The following is a 19,487-nucleotide window of genomic DNA, read 5'->3' as shown; positions in this document are numbered from 1 at the left end:
CTTTAGCTGTGCAAAAGCTCTTTAGTTTAATTAGATCCCATGTGTCAATTTTGCTTTTGCTGCCGTTGCTTTTGGTGTTTTAGACATGAAGTCCTTGCCCATGCCTATGTCCTGAATGGTACTACCTAGATTTTCTTCTAGGGTTTTTATGGTATTAGGTCTAACATTTAAGTCTCTAATCCATCTTGAATTAATTTTCGTATAAGGGGTAAGGAAAGGATCCAGTTTCAGCTTTCTACTTATGGCTAGCCAATTTTCCCAGCACCATTTATTAAATAGGGAATCCTTTCCCCATTTCTTGTTTCTCTCAGGTTTGTCAAAGATCAGATGGCTGTAGATGTGTGGTATTATTTCTGAGGACTCTGTTCTGTTCCATTGGTCTATATCTCTGTTGTGGTACCAGTACCATGCTGTTTTGGTTACTGTAGCCTTGTAGTATAGTTTGAAGTCAGGTAGCGTGACGCCTCCAGCTTTGTCCTTTTGACTTAGGATTGTCTTGGCAATGCGGGCTCTTTTTTGTTCCATATGAACTTTAAAGCCGTTTTTTCCAATTCTGTGAAGAAAGTCATTGGTAGCTTGATGGGGATGGCATTGAATCTATAAATCACCTTGGGCAGTATGGCCATTTTCACGATATTGATTCTTCCTATCCATGAGCATGGTATGTTCTTCCATTTGTTTGTGTCCTCTTTGATTTCACTGAGCAGTGGTTTGTAGTTCTCCTTGAAGAGGTCCTTTACATCCCTTGTAAGCTGGATTCCTAGGTATTTGATTCTCTTTGAAGCAATTGTGAATGGAAGTTCATTCCTGATTTGGCTCTCTGCTTGTCTGTTACTGGTGTATAAGAATGCTTGTGATTTTTGCACATTAATTTTGTATCCTGAGACTTTGCTGAAGTTGCTTATCAGCTTAAGGAGATTTTGGGCTGAGACAATGGGGTTTTCTAAATATACAATCATGTCATCTGCAAACAGGGACAATTTGACTTCTTCTTTTCCTAACTGGATACCCTTGATTTCTTTCTCTTGCCTGATTGCCCTAGCCAGAACTTCCAACACTATGTTGAATAGGAGTGGTGAGAGAGGGCATCCCTGTCTTGTGCCAGTTTTCAAAGGGAATTTTTCCAGTTTTTGCCCATTCAGTATGATATTAGCTGTGGGTTTGTCATAAATAGCTCTTATTATTTTGAGGTACGTTCCATCAATACCAATTTATTGAGCGTTTTTAGCATAAAGGGCTGTTGAATTTTGTCAAAAGCCTTTTCTGCATCTATTGAGATAATCATGTGGTTCTTGTCTTTGGTTCTGTTTATATGCTGGATTACGTTTATTGATTTGCGAATGTTGAACCAGCCTTGCATCCCAGGGATGAAGCCCACTTGATCATGGTGGATAAGCTTTTTGATGTGCTGCTGAATCCGGTTTGCCAGTATTTTATTGAGGATTTTTGCATCGATGTTCATCAGGGATATTGGTCTAAAATTCTCTTTTTTTGTTGTGTCTCTGCCAGGCTTTGGTATCAGGATGATGTTGGCCTCATAAAAAGAGTTAGGGAGGATTCCCTCTTTTTCTATTGATTGAAATAGTTTCAGAAGGAATGGTACCAGCTCCTCCTTGTACCTCTGGTAGAATTCAGCTGTGAATCCATCTGGTCCTGGACTTTTTTTGGTGGGTAGGCTATTAATTGTTGCCTCAATTTCAGAGCCTGCTATTGGTCTATTCAGGGATTCAACTTCTTCCTGGTTTAGTCTTGGGAGAGTGTAAGTGTCCAGGAAATTATCCATTTCTTCTAGATTTTCTAGTTGATTTGCGTAGAGGCATTTATAGTATTCTCTGATGGTTGTTTGTATTTCTGTGGGGTCGGTGGTGATATCCCCTTTATCATTTTTTATTGCGTCTATTTGATTCCTCTCTCTTTTCTTCTTTATTAGTCTAGCTAGCGGTCTGTCAATTTTGTTGATCTTTTCAAAAAACCAACTCCTGGATTCATTGATTTTTTGGAGGGTTTTTTGTGTCTCTATCTCCTTCAGTTCTGCTCTGATCTTAGTTATTTCTTGCCTTCTGCTAGCTTTTGAATGTGTTTGCTCTTGCCTCTCTAGTTCTTTTAATTGTGATGTTAGAGTGTCAATTTTAGATCTCTCCTGCTTTCTCTTGTGGGCATTTAGTGCTATAAATTTCCCTCTACACACTGCTTTAAATGTGTCCCAGAGATTCTGGTATGTTGTATCTTTGTTCTCATTGGTTTCAAAGAACATCTTTATTTCTGCTTTCATTTCGTTATGTACCCAGTAGTCATTCAGGAGCAGGTTGTTCAGTTTCCATGTAGTTGAGCGGTTTGATTGAGTTTCTTAGTCCTGAGTTCTAGTTTGATTGCACTGTGGTCTGAGAGACAGTTTGTTATAATTTCTGTTCTTGTACATTTGCTGAGGAGTGCTTTACTTCCAATTATGTGGTCAATTTTGGAATAAGTGCGATGTGGTGCTGAGAAGAATGTATATTCTGTTGATTTGGGGTGGAGAGTTCTATAGATGTCTATTAGGTCCGCTTGGTGCAGAGATGAGTTCAATTCCTGGATATCCTTGTTAACTTTCTGTCTCGTTGATCTGTCTAATGTTGACAGTGGAGTGTTGAAGTCTCCCATTATTATTGTATGGGAGTCTAAGTCTCTTTGTAGGTCTCTAAGGACTTGCTTTATGAATCTGGGTGCTCCTGTATTGGGTGCATATATATTTAGGAGAGTTAGCTCTTCCTGTTGAATTGATCCCTTTACCATGATGTAATGGCCTTCTTTGTCTCTTTTGATCTTTGATGGTTTAAAGTCTGTTTTATCAGAGACTAGGATTGCAACCCCTGCTTTTTTTTGTTCTCCATTTGCTTGGTAGATCTTCCTCCATCCCTTTATTTTGAGCCTATGTATGTCTCTGCATGTGAGATGGGTCTCCTGAATACAGCAGACTGATGGGTCTTGACTCTTGATCCAGTTTGCCAGTCTGTGTCTTTTAATTGGAGCATTTAGTCCATTGACATTTAGGTTAATATTGTTATGTGTGAACTTGATCCTGTCATTATGATATTAACTGGTTATTTTGCTCGTTAGTTGATGCAGTTTCTTCCTAGCCTCGATGGTCTTTACATTTTGGCATGTTTTTGCAATGGCTGGTACCGGTTGTTCCTTTCCATGTTTAGGGCTTCCTTCAGGGTCTCTTGTAAGGCAGGCCTGGTGGTGACAAAATCTCTAAGCATTTGCTTATCTGTAAAGGATTTTATTTCTCCTTCACTGATGAAGCTTAGTTTGGCTGGATATGAAATTCTGGGTTGAAAATTCTTTTCTTTAAGAACGTTGAATATTGGCCCCCACTCTCTTCTGGCTTGTAGAGTTTCTGCCGAGAGGTCTGCTGTTATTCTGATGGGCTTCCCTTTGTGGGTAACCCGACCTTTCTCTCTGGCTGCCCTTAAGATTTTTTCCTTCATTTCAACTTTGGTGAATCTGGCAATTATGTGTCTTGGAGTTGCTCTTCTGGAGGAGTATCTTTGTGGCGTTCTCTGTATTTCCTGAATTTGAATGTTGGCCTGCCCTACTAGGTTGGGGAAGTTCTCCTGGATGATATCCTGAAGAGTGTTTTCCAACTTGGTTCCATTTTCCCCTCACTTTCGGCACCCCAATCAGACGTAGATTTGGTCTTTTTACATAATCCCATACTTCTTGCAGGCTTTGTTCATTTCTTTTTCTTCTTTTTTCTTTTGGTTTCTCTTCTCGCTTCATTTCATTCATTTGATCCTCAATCGCTGATACTCTTTCTTCCAGTTGATCGAGTCGGTTACTGAAGCTTGTGCATTTGTCACGTATTTCTCGTGTCATGGTTTTCATCTCTGTCATTTCGTTTATGATCTTCTCTGCATTAATTAGTCTAGCTGTCAATTCTTCCACTTTTTTTTAAAGATTTTTAGTTTCTTTGCGCTGGGTACGTAATTCCTCCTTTAGCTCTGAGAGGTTTGATGGACTGAAGCCTTCTTCTCTCATCTCGTCAAAGTCATTCTCTGACCAGCTTTGATCCGTTGCTGGCGATGGGCTGCGCTCCTTTGCAGGGGGAGATGCGCTCTTATTTTTTGAATTTCCAGCTTTTCTGCCCTGCTTCTTCCCCATCTTTGTGGTTTTATCTGTCTCTGGACTTTGATGATGGTGACGTACTGATGGGGTTTTGGTATAGGTGTCCTTCCTGTTTGATAGTTTTCCGTCTGACAGTCAGAAGGACTGTCTGTTGGTCTGTTGGAGATTGCTTGAGGTCCACTCCAGACCCTGTTTGCCTGGGTATCAGCAGCAGAGGTTGCCGAAGATAGAATATTGCTGAACAGCGAGTGTACCTGTCTGATTCTTTCTTTGGAAGTTTCCTCTCAGGGGTGACGCCACCCTGTGAGGTGTGGGGTGTCAGACTGCCCCTAGTGGGGGATGTCTCCCAGCTAGGCTACTCAGGGGTCAGGGACCCACCTGAGCAGGCAGTCTGTCCGTTCTCGGATCTCAACCTCTGCGTTAGGAGATCCACGGCTCTCCCCAAAGCTGTCAGACAGAGTCGTTCGCGTCTGCACCACCCCCGCTCTTTCCCCTAATGGACTGCAGCTGTGCGCTGTCCACAGAGGTAGAGTCTACAGAGACAGGCAGGCTTCCTTGAGCTGCTGTGAGCTCCACCCAGTTCGAGCTTCCCAGCGGCTTTGTTTACCTACTTAAGCCTCAGCAATGGCGGGCGCCCCTCCCCCAGCCTCGCTGCTGCCTTGCGGATAGATCGCCGCAGACGGCTGTGTTAGCAGTGAGGGAGGCTCCGTGGGCGTGGGACCCTCCCGGCCAGGTGTGGGATATATTCTCCTGGTGTGCCTGTTTCCTTAAAGCGCAGTATTGGGGTGGGAGTTACCCGATTTTCCAGGTGTTGTGTGTCTCAGTTCCCCTGGCTAGGAAAAAGGGATTCCTTTCCCCCTTGCGCTTCCAGGTGAGGCGATGCCTCGCCCTGCTTCAGCTCACGCTGGTCAGGCTGCAGCAGCTGACCAGCACCGATTGTCCGGCACTCCCTAGCGAGATGACCCCAGTACCTCAGTTGAAAACGCAGAAATCACCGGTCTTCTGTGTCGCTCGCGCTAAGAGTTGGAGACTGGAGCTGCTCCTATTCGGCCATCTTGCTCCCTAATCTAGTCTTTCATAGTCTTTACAGTGTGTTGTGTGGCAGAGGCCAACAGTAGTTAATCCTGTGTTGAAGCCATACCTTTCATACTTGAAGTTATTTTTGAACAATGAAAACTTTGCAGGAAGTTTGCATCCCTTTGTGGCTAAGGTGTTTTCTATTAAGGGGGAAACCAAGAGAGAAACATTAACAAGCTACTCTTCTCATTTATTTCTTTTAAAGTTAATTGTTAAAAAGTCACCTTTTACCCCAATTTCACATTGAATTTAAGTTCATTCCTACCTATCTGACACTAAGTCAATATTCTGAGATTGTTTCGGAGGCTTATTTTTCCTCAGCTGTAAACTGAATTACCTTTTAAACGATTTTTCTAGCTAACAGTAAATGGTCCATAAAACATATGAATAAAAATGAGGACAAACATTTCATGCTTAAATAGCTATAATGGTAGTCGGTGTAAAGGGCTGGAGTTTCAAAAATAGCCAGTGACGAATCTCTTAGCGGCCACATCATATTATCTGTGGTTTTTGCAAAAGTGTCGTTTGCAGCTATTCTGACACACATCTTACTCTAGTTGGTAATTTATGATGTTTTATTTTATGTAAACAAATGTCTGTCTATCTTTGGAGTACAAATATCTATGGAGATCAAATGTAAGAAAAAAGTGGTCATGAGTTGGTTTCATTGTTGTCAAAAATGGTCTTTAAGAATGTTGTTTTTCTTTAGACAATACTACTTAAGTATCTACAATAGCTTGTTGTATTTCATGGGAATGGTATTACTTTACAGCTTCTTCCAGGGTATGTATCAATCTCCTCTCTCACTAAGGAAACAGACAAATTCTGCTATTTCTTAAATAGTTTTTTTGTGGCACTTATAAGAATTATCATGTTTCCCAGGTTGTTGTGACAGATTGAAGATAGCTATGCCTGAATTCATGGTGAAGGATATGAGAACGTGTAGTGTTAAATGGGCGTCCTGTTTGCCTGAAGTTGTCCAATCAAAATGTCTTCACTGATACCAGCTATTTTCTTAAAGCTCTGTATTTGCTCAGAAACATTGAAATGTTCCTGTCCCTTTTATTTGTGCACTATGAAACATTTTAGAATGCTTTTCAAATCTCGAAATCTGGTGATTGCATTTGAAACAGTTTTATAAACATGCAAACCCAGTCACGTGATCTGCTGGTTTTTTTGTTGAAACTGCCACTCACATGCCAAGGTTTGTACAAATAGACCCGAAAAGAATTCTCAAGGTCATTTTATTGCAATCCATCTTTGATGAATTTGGGAACTTGTGGGCACCACATCACTCTATGAACTTGTAGCAGGGAGCTGAGGCTGGCAAGGTAGTATCTCTTTGTTTTCACTTTAGTAGTTTTATATTCACACATAGCTTTTCTTCTTAGGGTAGAAGTCTTCCTCTGCTAACCTTCTTTTGCTGTCTTGATTTTTCTGAAATTTCATTTTTTAAAAATTCTTCAACTCCCAAACAGATTTGTTGTTTTTCTTCTCTGTAATTTTTTATTCATATCTGTGTATTTGGATTAAGGTTATTTTCTAATTGTAATGGAGAGCATTAGGCAGGTTATTTTTTTGTTTGTTCTTTTCTAAATAATCAGGACTTTACACAAAGTTACATGCTCAAGCAGCAACAGCAGAATCCTTATTCTATATATTTTTCAGCAGAGTGCCTTAGCAGACATTATGTCCTCTCTCAAGTCTGCACACCAATGTCTATGACATTCTAGACAGCTACCATTTAGTACACCTTTGTACTTCAGGTCCCCTTTGTGGCGGTGCATGTTTGCCAAGAGTCCCAAATCTGTTAATGACTGTTGTACTTGCTATTATATTATATCATATAATTACTATGTAGACTGATGTAACATATAAGTGAAGTGTTTATATGAAAGCTAAATAGAAGACTAGTAAATATGCTAAAAATATTACCATAGAATTAGGTGTAGGTGAGCCAATCATAAAAGATTGGGAGGAAATGTGAATGATTCTTAACTCAGACTGCTTCTCGAGTGCCTTAACTTCTCAATTACAAAGAAATACTGTAAGTCATAGATGATGCATAATGGATGTTTTTGATGTAAGACAGCTTAGAACTCTAAGAGATTCAAACTCAAAGCAAAGGCCTTGGCTCTACATCAAAAGAGTAGCCAACTATGTGCATTTAAATGTTTACATTTATAAAGAATGCTTGAGGTATTATTTCTGAAGATTCTTGACTTTAATATATTCATTTAACAAACTGGCCAACTACCTATCCTCATTATGTCAGATAAGAGGGCTTCTAACATGAGAATAAGTCACAAGCCTCTAGCTGTTCTCTATTTTAAAGTGGGGATAAAAGGTGAACAAAGTGTTACAGATTCTCACTATTTGAGTATCTAATACTGGAAAAGGATCATCAGGTACATCTGTCTGGTCTGGACCCAGAAGAAACAGCTCTTTCATCAGTGGGTCTCTGTAGGTGCAAAAACAATGACAGTGATGGGACAATGTTCTGTTGCCTTAGTTGTCCTGGAAAAAAGAAATATCATCGGGGGCTCTTTTCTGTGATGCAGCTCATGGCGGAGTACAACACTGTCATCCTAAACTTTTAGCTAAAAGCAGGCAACACCCTTCTTTTTCATATACTGCATTTGTATCTGAATTAGGACTTTAGTGTTACAGTTAAGACCTACAGGCATTGACTATTTTGGGAAGAAGTCTGGTGACCAAAGAATGTGTTCCTAAAAAGTGCAACTTCCTGGGAGTTTCCACACCTACGTAAGAGATTGTCTCAGGGACTTTTTACCCAGAAGATAACTCTATTGTTGGTAGACATAATAATAGCAGAAATATAGGCTACCTTATTTTAATGATTATGCATTTTTAACATTAATTTTTAATTTCCTTGAGATCAGGTAAAACATTACTAGCTCTTTATACTACCAGGCATAGTTACCTAAAACAAGGTGAGTGCTAAATAGATGTAGAAATAATGATCAAGTTCCCAAAGTGTACTATTTAGCTATTTTGCATGACAATTTTAACAGAAATTTGTCTCCTATGACAAATTGCAGTTTCACCATATTAATTAGTTGGATCTTGTCTCATCTTTCCATTCACTGTGCTTCCTAGAGTGGATGATTCTGTGTATTTTAATGTTGAGATGTGACCACACTGTATTCATTCAGCTGGTTTCTCAGAACTGGCTGAATACGGGACAGTTTTTTTTTTTCCCAGTAGTGAGCTTGACTCAGTGTGTAGGAAATAACACGCAGTCCTCATGTTCCTTTCTCTTTTCTGCAGATGGTAGTTCATGAGCCTCCCTCAAATATAACAGCAGCCCACAGGTGAATTTATCAAAGAATGTGGCCACCTTGGGAGACCTCGCACATTTTACAGGCCCTGCTGTGATATAGAGCAATCAACTCAATTTTTTAATGTGTTCTTTCTATATTGTAACTCCCATGAGGTGAAGTGTTAAGCTGCATTAAGCCTCATAAGAAGAAATTTGAGTTCATGATGTGTATGTAACTTCACAGTAATTGTAATTAGTATAATCTGCTTCTTGAATTTGCTAACATATTTGGGAAAAATGTTACCATTTTTTTATTTCTTTTAAATTACTTAATGCCCAAAACTTTGCAGTAGAGCATTTAGTACCTCTCACAAAATTTCTAAGTGGCTTTGATTGTATGCAGAATTACATCAAATGATCAGGAGCAGACAGTTCGTGAAACTAAGAACATAATTTACAACATTTATAACAAAAAAAGTATATTTTGAGTTTCAAAGTATGAGTGAAACCTGAAATTGAGTTTTTTGTAGTCAACTATCTCCTATATATTAACCAAAATTTATGAAAAAATATCTATGACAAAATAAGACAAAAGATGGGCAAGACTTCTAATAGAATAGGGAGATTATGCATTAGGAAGCATGTATCTATGTAGCTATTAATGAACCTGGGGGTATAAGATGGAGATCATATTAGAAAACATGGTAATATAGTAGATACTGCTCATAATTATAGTAAAAATTTTACCACCCCTCTCAGTAATTGGTAGAATAAGTAGACAGAAAATCAGTAAAGATATAGAGACTTGAAAAGCAATGAAATAACTGCATCCACATTTTAGAACATTCCACCCAACAACAGCAGAATATACATTCTTTTCAAATGTGCATGAAACATTTACCAATACATATTTTAGGCCATACAATATATCTCAGTACATTTAAAAGGATTTCAGAATATGTACTCAAACCACAGTGGAATTAAGTTATAAATCAGTAGCAGAAAGATGCCTGGAAAGTCCCCAGATATCTGGACACTAAATATCATACTTGCAAGTAACTCATATGTAGTGGATTGAACTGCAGCCTCCAAAAGCATATACCTATCTCTTAACCCTTGGAACCTGTGAATGTGAATTTAGTTGGGAAACTGATCTTTGAAGATGTAATTAAGTTGAGGATCTCCAAATGGAATAATCCTGGATTATCCAGCTGGGCCCCAAATCCAACAAAATGTGTCTTTATAAAAGAAAGAAGACAAGAGGATGTAGACACAGAGAACATAGTAATAAGAAATTTTATTTGTTTTATTTGAAATCAAATTTTTAATGATGATGGACTCCATGTGGTTTCTAAGCTACAGCTTCTCATTATTTCTATGAAAGGCACTTAGAGGAAAAAGAATGTTTTCACTGTCACTGAAACCTTGGAATCTTCATATTAGACCAAATTAAACAAGTTACCATAGGACTTCCAACCTACAATATGCTGATGTACTCTTCAATCTTCATTGATCAAATGTAGCATATTCCAGATTTTTTTTTTTTTTTACCATATAATCCTTTTTTCCCCTGAATAGTCTTGCCTGACAAATAGAGCTCATTTTGAGGAATATATATATAGGTTTATTTCTCTCTTGTTCTTTAAAGATTAATTGCTATAGCACATGAATTTCAATTCATTTAGATTCTATACACTAGGAATGATAATGATTTACTTGTTTCATATGTTGAGTAATGTTGTTTAAAACAATGTTATTGCTACTGAAATACAGTATCTCTCATTTTTTTTTTTTTCCTTTTTTCCTGTTGGCCAGCCTGGAGTGCAGTGGTATAATCACGGCTCACTGTAGACTCAACCTCCCAGGCTCAAGCAATCCTCCCACCTCAGCCTCCTGGGCAGCTGGGACTACAGGCGTGCACCAACAGGACTGGCTAATTTTGTATGTTTTTGTAGAGACAGGGTTTTGCTGTTGCCCAGGCTGGTCTCAAATTCCTGGGCTTAAGCCATCTGTCTGCCTCGGCCTCCCAAAGTGTTGGGATTACAAGATTGAGCCACCATGCTCGGTCTCTTCTTTTCTTATTCTTAATTTTTCTATTATTTTTCATTTCTTTTGCTTAATTTTTTAAAAAAGGCTTGGTCATGTTGAAACTGTTCTGAATGATATCTATTATCTATTGAAATAAACTCTTGTTCCTTTCATAAATTTCTTATCATTTAGAATAATTCTTGGTAAAGATTTCACAGATTTCAGCCATCATAGTTGGTATACTACAGAAATGACAGTGGGGAGAGGCAGGAATAAATTTAAACTAGTGTGGATATAGAATCAGTATATTTAGTGACTTTTTAGGAATGGTGAATAAAGGATTATTGTAATTTCTGTTTTGGTTTCCTTGGAGATTAAGATTTCCTTACTGAAATAGAGAAACCGGAAGGAAGAGCAAATTTCCACAGGAAGGACAAGAAGTTTGATTTTGGATTTGTGTGGTTTTGAGGTACTTTCTTGTATGTTTGGAGAAAGTGTCTAATAGACAGGGAAGTCTGCTACTGAAACAAAGTAGAGTGAGAGGGAGGGGTAGACTTAGCTCCCCCTGACCTTGTATGTATCTCTTTTTCAATATTTATTTCTAAATTAGGTTGACAATGCTGCCTATCAACTTAAGCAGGTGCCTGAAATGATTGAAACGTCCTTGTCAACAGGCAGAGTGTATTTCACATGTTAAGTTCAGTAATGATGACCACAATGTCCTCTGCTACATTGACCTCCAAAGCCTTAGAGATTTGTGGCCTAAGAATTACACCAGATAGATTTTTATCGCAGATAGCCCTTATTTTAGATAATAAACATATTTTTAATTAGTAAGTTAATAATTAACATTTATAGAGCCCTAATGTGAGCCCGGCCGTGCTATGTATTATTTATGTTTATCAACTCGCTTAGCTCTCACAACGATGCTATTTACTGATGAAGAGTTAAGGAACTTCTCAAGGCCCATGACGCATCCTGTTTTCAGGCATCAGGTGCTAAGGGTTTGTTCCAGCAGCCTCTGACATCTGGTTATATGAACCTGAGGCCATGAGGTATAGCTCTCCCTGCCTCAGATTATATCTATAACTTTGGCTTGTACTTCTTCCTGGTTTGTTTCTTACTCTCTCATTTTATTTAAGCTACCATTAGTGACTTAGTAATGTTTTCAGATAATTTCTATTCTGCAAAAGTTAAATTTAATTATATTCATTAATAGTTTATCCTATTAAAGAATTGAGACTTCCAGGAAGATGGAATATACATAGCTTTCCCTATTCCTCCTGCTAAACACAATTAAAAATTTTAGGGGTGGGTGTGTGTGTGTGTGTGTGTGTGTGTGTGTGTGTAGAGAGAGAGAGAGAGGGAGGAATACTCTAAAATATGGAGAGAAGGCAGAAGGCAGACTGACTTGGGGCCTTGGGGCCAAAAGAAAAACATTAATTGCTGTGTCACATGAGTTTCAATCAATTTAGATTCCTTACTCTAGGAATGATAATGACTTACTTGTTTCATATGTTGAGTAATGTTGTTTAAAACAATGTTATTTGTATTGAAATAGAGTATCTCTCCTTTTTACTTTTCCTTGAGACAGGGCCTTGTTCTGTTGCCCAGCCTGGAGTGCCCTGGGTTTTCTTTTTTCCTCATATATACCAGACTTGGAGTTTAGGAAATCAACAACATGGGCTGGGCATGATGGCTCACACCTGTAATCCCAGCACTTTGGGAGGCCGAGGTGGGCAGATCATCAGGTCAGGAGTTTGAGAATAGCCTGGCCAACATAGTGAAACCCCGTCTCTACTAAAAACACAAAAGATTAGCCAGGCATGGTGGCGGGCATCTGTAATCCCAGCTACTCAGGAGGCTGAGGCAGGAGAACCATGTGAACCTGGGAGGTGGAGGTTGCAGTGAGCCGAGATCATGCCATTACACTCTAGCCCAGGTGATAGTGTGAGACTCTGTCTCAAGGAAAATAAAAATAAATCAACAACACAAAAATACCAATGCATTACACGGTAAACAAAAACATTCTTAACAAAAGCATGCTTTCTATAACTAAAGGACTAGAGAGGGTCAACATAACAAGACAAAACTTTTAGACAATAGCCACCATATTCCAGGTAAATAACAGAAAGCATTGTGGACCCAGTGACATCTATACCTGCAAAAACCATGTTGGGAGTTTAGGTTTTTACCTTTTTGAGATTCTAATGAAGTACCCCAATGTCCACACTGGGATAGTGTCACAAAAGGGCAAGGAGGGAACCAGGAGTTTTATCATCACTGAGCTCCATTTCTATTCTCAGTGTCAGTCGAGACCACATGGGAATTCTGGACTTCCACAGCCATCTGGAAGTAACAGGGTGCTCCTTCTTCTCCTGACTGGGCTGGTGTCAGTGGAGGCCTAGAGAATATTCAGGACCTTCACCACTGCCCTGTGATAACGAGGTCACCCTACCCTCCTTGCGTGTCAGTGGAGACCACGTTGGGAGTTGGAACTCCTAGAATTCTCACATTCACCCAGCAGTAATAAGGAACCTCTTCCTAAGATGCTGAATGGGGAATCTGGGTTTTTGCATCCATGTAGTAATAATGAGGCAGCATCACCCACCCCTTTACCTGCCAGAGGGTATCAGAGAAAGCCAATTAAAACAGAAGATTTAAATAAGACATGGTTTCTTAACATAATTTAAAAATGAACGGGTTTTAATAAATTATTCTTAAACCAAGAACTAGATCTCAAAATGAAAGAAAATTGCAATTAATAGATACCAATGCTGAGATGACAGAGATGTTAGAGTTATTTGACAACAGTTTTAAAATAGTCATGATAAAAACGCTTCAGTGAGTAAATCTGAACACCTTTAGAATGAATGAAAAAATAGAGAACCTGAATAAGGAAAGAGAAGCCGTCAACAAAGAAATGAAAGAGAAAAAGATGAGCCACATGGAGTTTTAGAAATGAAAAATACAATAACTAAAAGAAAAAGCTTAGTGGATGGGTAGAATACAGGAGATAAAAAATAATGAATAAAATGGAAGATAGAAATTACCTAGCCTAAACAACAGAAAAAAATGGGAAAAACAAAACAAAACAAGAGCCTCATGGGCCCATGTAATTAAAACAAAAGATCTAGCATTCATGTCATCAGAGTACAGAAAGAAATGAGAAAGAGGGATGAGCTGAAAGAGTACTTGAAGAAGTAATGGTCCCAAACTTCCCAAATTTGGTAAAACACATAAACCTGAGTGAACCATAAACAGGATGCACCCAAAGAAATTCATGCCAAGTCATTTCATAATTAAACTTTCAAAAATGAAAGACACAAAGAAAATCTTGAAAGCAGCCAGAGAAAAATTATTCCTTACATATATAAGAAAATCAATGAAATGGCAGTAGGTTTCTCATCAGAAACCACGGAGACCAGAAGGAAGTGACACACATTTTTTTTTATGCGCTGAAAGATAAGAATTGTGAATCTTGAATCCTGTACTCAGTGAAAACATTCTCTTCAGGAATGAAGAGGAAATCAAGACATACTTAGATAAAAACAGATTATCACCAGCAGATCTACTCTAAAAGAATGGTAAAGGAAGTTAGCTAAGCAGAAAGGAAGTAACATATAAAGGAACCTTGGAACATCAGGGAGGACAAAAGAACATGGTAAGCAAAAATATGTATAAATATCATAGACTTTCCTTCTTCTGAGTTTTCTAAATTATGTTTGATGGTTGAAAAAAATTATAACACTTTCTGATGTGGTTCTAAGTGTATATAGAGAAAATATTGAAGGCAATTATAAATGTGGAGTGTTAAAGGGATGTTCAAAGAGGTACGGTTTCTATACTTCACTTTAAGTGATAAAATGACAACACCAATAGACTTTGATACATTAAACAAATAAGATGTAATAGCTAGAGCAACTACTAAAAAAGCTGTACAAACAAAAAATAAAATGGTAGAGTTAAGCCCTAGCATACCAATTATTGCACTAGCTGTAAATAGTACAAATGCACCAATTAAAAAACAGATTGTTACCTTTTTTGTGGTAAGAACACATAAAATCTATTCTCTTAGCAAATTTCAGTATATGATGTAATATTATGAACTATAGCCCTCATGCCAGTACATTACATCTCTAGAATTATTTATCCTATATAACTGCATTATGCTATGGTACATAGGATTGTTTCCTTGATTTCTTGTTTGGATAGATCATAATCGGTGTAAAGAAATACAAATGCTGGTATGTTGATTTTGTATTCCGCAACCTTACTGAATTCATTTATTAATTCTAACAGATTTTTGTGGAATTTTGTATCATGTAATCTGTAACTAGGAATAATCTTACTTCTTTTCTGATATAGATGTATTTTTATATCTGTTTCCTCTCTAGATGCTCTTGCTAGAACTTTCAGTATTATGTTGAATAGAAGTGGCAAGAGTGAGGATCCTTGTCTTGTACTGGCTTTCAGAGGAAAAGCCACTTTTCCCCATTAGATTTGCTAATTTTCTTTTGTTTGACTGTAGTAATCATTTTGTTATGTATATGTGTATAAAACATTGTTTTATATACCTCAAATGTTTACAATTAAAAAATTAAAATAAAGACACATGATATAAAGAAGAAAAACAAACAAAAGAAACTTAAAGCAAAAAACAAAAAACAAAGATTGGCATTATGGAATAAAAAGTATGACCTAACCGCTGTCTACAAGCAACTCAATTCAAATATAATGATACAGGCAAGTGTGAAATAAAAAAGAAAAATGTATATCATATAAATATTAACCACAGAAAAGCATAAATAGTTATACTACTATCTGATAAGGTAGACATCATAGCAAAAAAAATTACTAGTGACAAAGAGGTACATTATAAAATGATGTTAAAAGAAACACTTTAGACAAATTAAATTTAACAAGTTTAATCGAGCTAAGAATGATTTGCAAATTAAACAACTCCCAGAACCAGAAGAGATTAAGAGCAACTCCAGCACTGCTGTGTGGTCAGAGAGAATTTATGGAAAGAAAAAAGAAAGCGATGTACAGAAAATAGAAATGGGATACTGAAACACCTGGATTTGTTACAGCTGGGTGTTTGTCTTATTTGAACAAGGTTTGAATAGTTGGTTGTCTGTGAATACTAAAGTATGGCTACTGTGATTGGCTGAGACTCTGCTACTTATAAGAGTAGGTTGCTGTCTATTTACACACCCTATTAGGTTACAATTCACTGTATACATATAAACCATCAGGCCTAACTTAAAATGTGTAAGGAGTCAGCTTTAGGCAAGTTTAATTTAGCTAAGATAAAAGAGTCACTTCACCAAGAAAACATAGCAATCTTAAATGCATATGCAGACAACAACAGAGCTGAAAATATGCAGGCAAAACCTGATGGAACTGAAAGGAGAAATAGACAAATCTATAATTACAGTTGAAGACTCTAGCCCTTCTTTCTCAACAATTGATAGAACAACTAGGCCATTAGTCCTCCAGGATATAGAAAAACTCAACACCATCAACCAACTGGATCTAACCAACACTTAGAGAACATTCCTTCCGATAACAGCAAAATACACATTTTTTCCCAAGTGTCTATAGAATTTATAACAATACAGACCATTAGGCCATGTAAAGAACCTCAACCAATTTCAAAACAATTAAATGACACAGAGTGTTTGTTCTCTGACCACAATGGAATCAAACTAGAAATCAGTAAGAGGAAGATAATACAAAAATCTGTAAACATTTAGAAGCTAAACAACAACAGACTTCTGAAAATCCATGGATTAAAGAGAAAATCTCAAGGGAAATAAAAAAAAATTAAGCTTAACAAAAGTACAATTCACTATAAAATTTGTGGGACCCAACTAAAGCCATGCCAAGATAAAATTTATAGTACCAAATACATACATTAAAAAAGAGAAAAAGGTTCAATCAATAACCTAAACTTTTACCTCAAGAACCTAGAAAAAAGGTAAAATGAAACCGAAAGCACACAGAAGAAAGAAAAGAATTGGTTTTGTAGGCTGATTGGGGAAAAATAATTTATACAACCTTGCTTCTGTTAAAAAAAAAAATGAGTTCAAAAAACACATTGTGGCCTTCAAAATGCCAATACCATGTTAAATTATCAGAAATTAAAATTAATAAATTGAGTTGATGGTTACTGTAATGATTAAGATAATCGTTACTTATGGTGACCTTTTTTCCAATCATAACCAAACATATCTCTGGAAATGAGTCACTAAGGATGGCTCAGCACCTTTCTCTTTTGATTAATCAAAATTATATTAAATATATTCTATTTTATATTAAAAAACAATTTAGTCATGAATTTAAGCTAGTGTTAGAGAATAGCTAAGTTGCTCCTCATATTCATTTCCCTATTTATGTAATGAAAAGCAGAAAAATATTTTTACCAGTGTTTCTCAACCTTGGTTGGAAATCAGAATCACTTAGGGAGCTTAAAAATACACTGATGCCTGGGTCCCATCCAGGAAGATTCTGAATTGTTCTATGGCAAAAATTCTCAAAATACAGTATTAACCTTGCAGCAGCAGCAGCACTTGGAAACTTGTTAGAAATGCAAATTCATAAGCCCCATCCCTGATCTAGCAATCTCTTGTTTTAACAACTCCTTCAAGTGATTTTGAAGCAGCAGGTCTCAAGCTTTAATGTGCATTTACATCTCCCAGAGAATCTTAGGAAAATGCAAATTTTAATTTGTGGTCTGGATATTATACACTCTCACAGATGCTAATCCTGCTGGTAGCAAAAATATAATTTGAATTACAAGAGTCCCAAGTGGGAGTGCAGCCAAGGTGAAAACAACTAGTCTAGATAGCTCTATGGGACACTGCCAATAGCCCATGCAATCTGAACTATCTCTGCTTGGTTTTCTGTACCTGAGGTTGTAGAGTCACTGAAGAGCACATATTTCTTGTTCTCTTTAAAGTGATGATCTGGTTGGACATGGTGGCTCATGCCTGCAATCCCAGCACTTTGGGAGGCTGAGGCAGGCAGATCACTTGAGGTCAGTTCATGATCAGCCTGGCCAACATGGTGAAAACCTCTCTCTACTGAAAATACAAAAATTAGCTGGGCGTGGTGGCACGTGTCAGTAATCCCAGCTGCTTGGGAGGCTGAGGCAGGAGAATCACTTCAACCCAAGAGGCGGAGGCTGCAGTGAGCCGACATTGCACAACTGCACTCTGCACTCCAGCCTGGGTGACAGAACAAGACTCCGTCTCACAACAACAACAAGGAAACAACAAAATAAAACCTAAAGTGATGATCACTGACTAAGTGGCTCCTTGGTTGCTCAAGAATCCCAGTTGTGATGGTTTTATCCCTTATTGTCTGGAACTAATGTTGAACACCCTGCTTTTAAACTTCATCTTGCTTTTTTCTACCCCCATCATCAATATTTGCCTGATTCACCATCTTTCAAGATTCTCCTCTTCATTCTCAGCTAAACATTGGCTGATGGGATGCACAAATTCTAGTGTATCAGAAGAGGATCAGCTTCCTCCCTTTTAAAGTAACATGGATCCTTTTGTGTATGGAATTGGTGGGTTCTTGGTCTTCCTGACTTCAAGAACAAAGCCCCAGACCCTGGCGGTGAGTGTTACAGTTCTTAAAAGCAGCACCTCTGGAGTTGTTTGTTCTTCCCAGCGGGTTTCTGGTCTCACTGGCTTCAGAACTCATGCTGTAGACCTTTATGGTGAATGTTACAGCTCTTAAGGGCAGTGTGGACCCAAAAAATAAGCAGCAGCAGGATTTATTGCCAAGAGCAAAAAAACAAAACTTCCACACTGGGGAAAATGACTGGAGCAGGTTGCCACTGGCTGGGTCAGGCAGCCTGCTTTTAGTCCCTTATCTGGCCCCTCCCACATACTGCTGATTGGTCCATTTTACAGAGAGCTGATTGGTCCGTTTTACAGAGCGCTGATTGAACCATTTTGACAAGGTGCTGATTGGTGCTTTTACAATCCCTGAGCTAGACACAGAGTGCTGATTGGTGCATTTACAATCCTCTAGCTAGACATAAAAGTTCTCCAAGTCCCCACTAGGTTAGCTAGACACAGAGCACTGATTGGTGCATTTACAAACCTTGAGCCAGACACAGGGTGCTGATTGGTGTATTTACAATCCCTTTGCTAGACATAAAGGTTCTCAAGTCCCCACTAGACTCAGGAGCCCAGCTGGCTTCACCTAGTGGGTCCCTCAGCCTGCCAGTCACGTGCAGTGGGCCCGCACTTCTCAGCCCTTGGGCGGTTGATGGGACCCAGCGTCTGTCGGTGAGGCTTGGGCTTCCCGGGAGCCCACTGCGGGGCCGCCGAGCCCCCGCCCGCACCCGCCAGACTGTCAGCGCTTCGCGGCGCGCAGCCCTGGTTCCCGCTCGCGCCTCTCCCTCCACACCTCCCGGCAAGCGGAGGGAGCCGGCTCTGGCCTTGGCCAGCTCGGAGAGGGGCTCCCACAGTACCGTGGCGAGCTGAAGGGCTCCTCAAGCACGGCCAGAGTGGACGCCGAGGCCGAGGGGGCGCGGAGAGCCAGGGCTGCTAGCACATTGTCACTTCTCACTTTCACCATCTCCTGATGCCCTGAGACCAATGTCTTGAGAGCATCACATCTTGTTTCATGCATTCTGACTGGGCATGCTCATCTATTCCAATATGCCTGAGAAACACTCATGTACTGATCACGCCGTGGCCAGGCCAGATCTCTCTGGCTTGTCACTGAGTGGACATCTTTCCTGTGATTTCTCAAAGTCACGTCAAATTCGGTTTGCCCAGACTAGAACTCATCTTCCCCACCATGTCGGCTTCTCCTCCTGCATTCTCTGTTTCAGTGATAAGTAACTTGGGGGGCATTTTTGATTCTCCTTCCCCCTTTTCCACCCCAAATGGAACTTATCATTAGGATCTGTGGATTCTATCACTCTTGATTCCACCTATTTTTCACCACTTTGCCTCTACTTCTC

The 19,487-nt window shown here is 38.8% G+C and overlaps 1 protein-coding gene across 8 annotated transcripts in view; it reads left to right on the top strand.

The window, feature by feature from the left end:
- PDE4D (phosphodiesterase 4D) overlaps positions 1–19,487 on the top strand; it is a 1,626,844-nt gene that overhangs the window by 267,153 nt on the left and 1,340,204 nt on the right. Inside the window, exon 1 of one of the 8 annotated variants that reach the window (XM_033179632.1) lies at positions 13,530–14,159. The exons of the other annotated variants lie outside the window; for them this stretch is intronic. The gene's annotated coding sequence lies outside the window, so the exon portion shown is untranslated. Of the gene's footprint in view, positions 1–13,529; positions 14,160–19,487 lie in introns of those variants that run through there. 8 annotated transcript variants of the gene reach the window in all.

This window comes from Trachypithecus francoisi, unplaced genomic scaffold (assembly GCF_009764315.1).
Source record: "Trachypithecus francoisi isolate TF-2019V2 unplaced genomic scaffold, Tfra_2.0 Lachesis_group2, whole genome shotgun sequence".
Classification (NCBI taxonomy): domain Eukaryota; kingdom Metazoa; phylum Chordata; class Mammalia; order Primates; family Cercopithecidae; genus Trachypithecus; species Trachypithecus francoisi.
The sequence above is the reverse complement of the archived record's forward strand: the minus strand, read 5'-3'. Positions and strand labels throughout refer to the sequence as shown.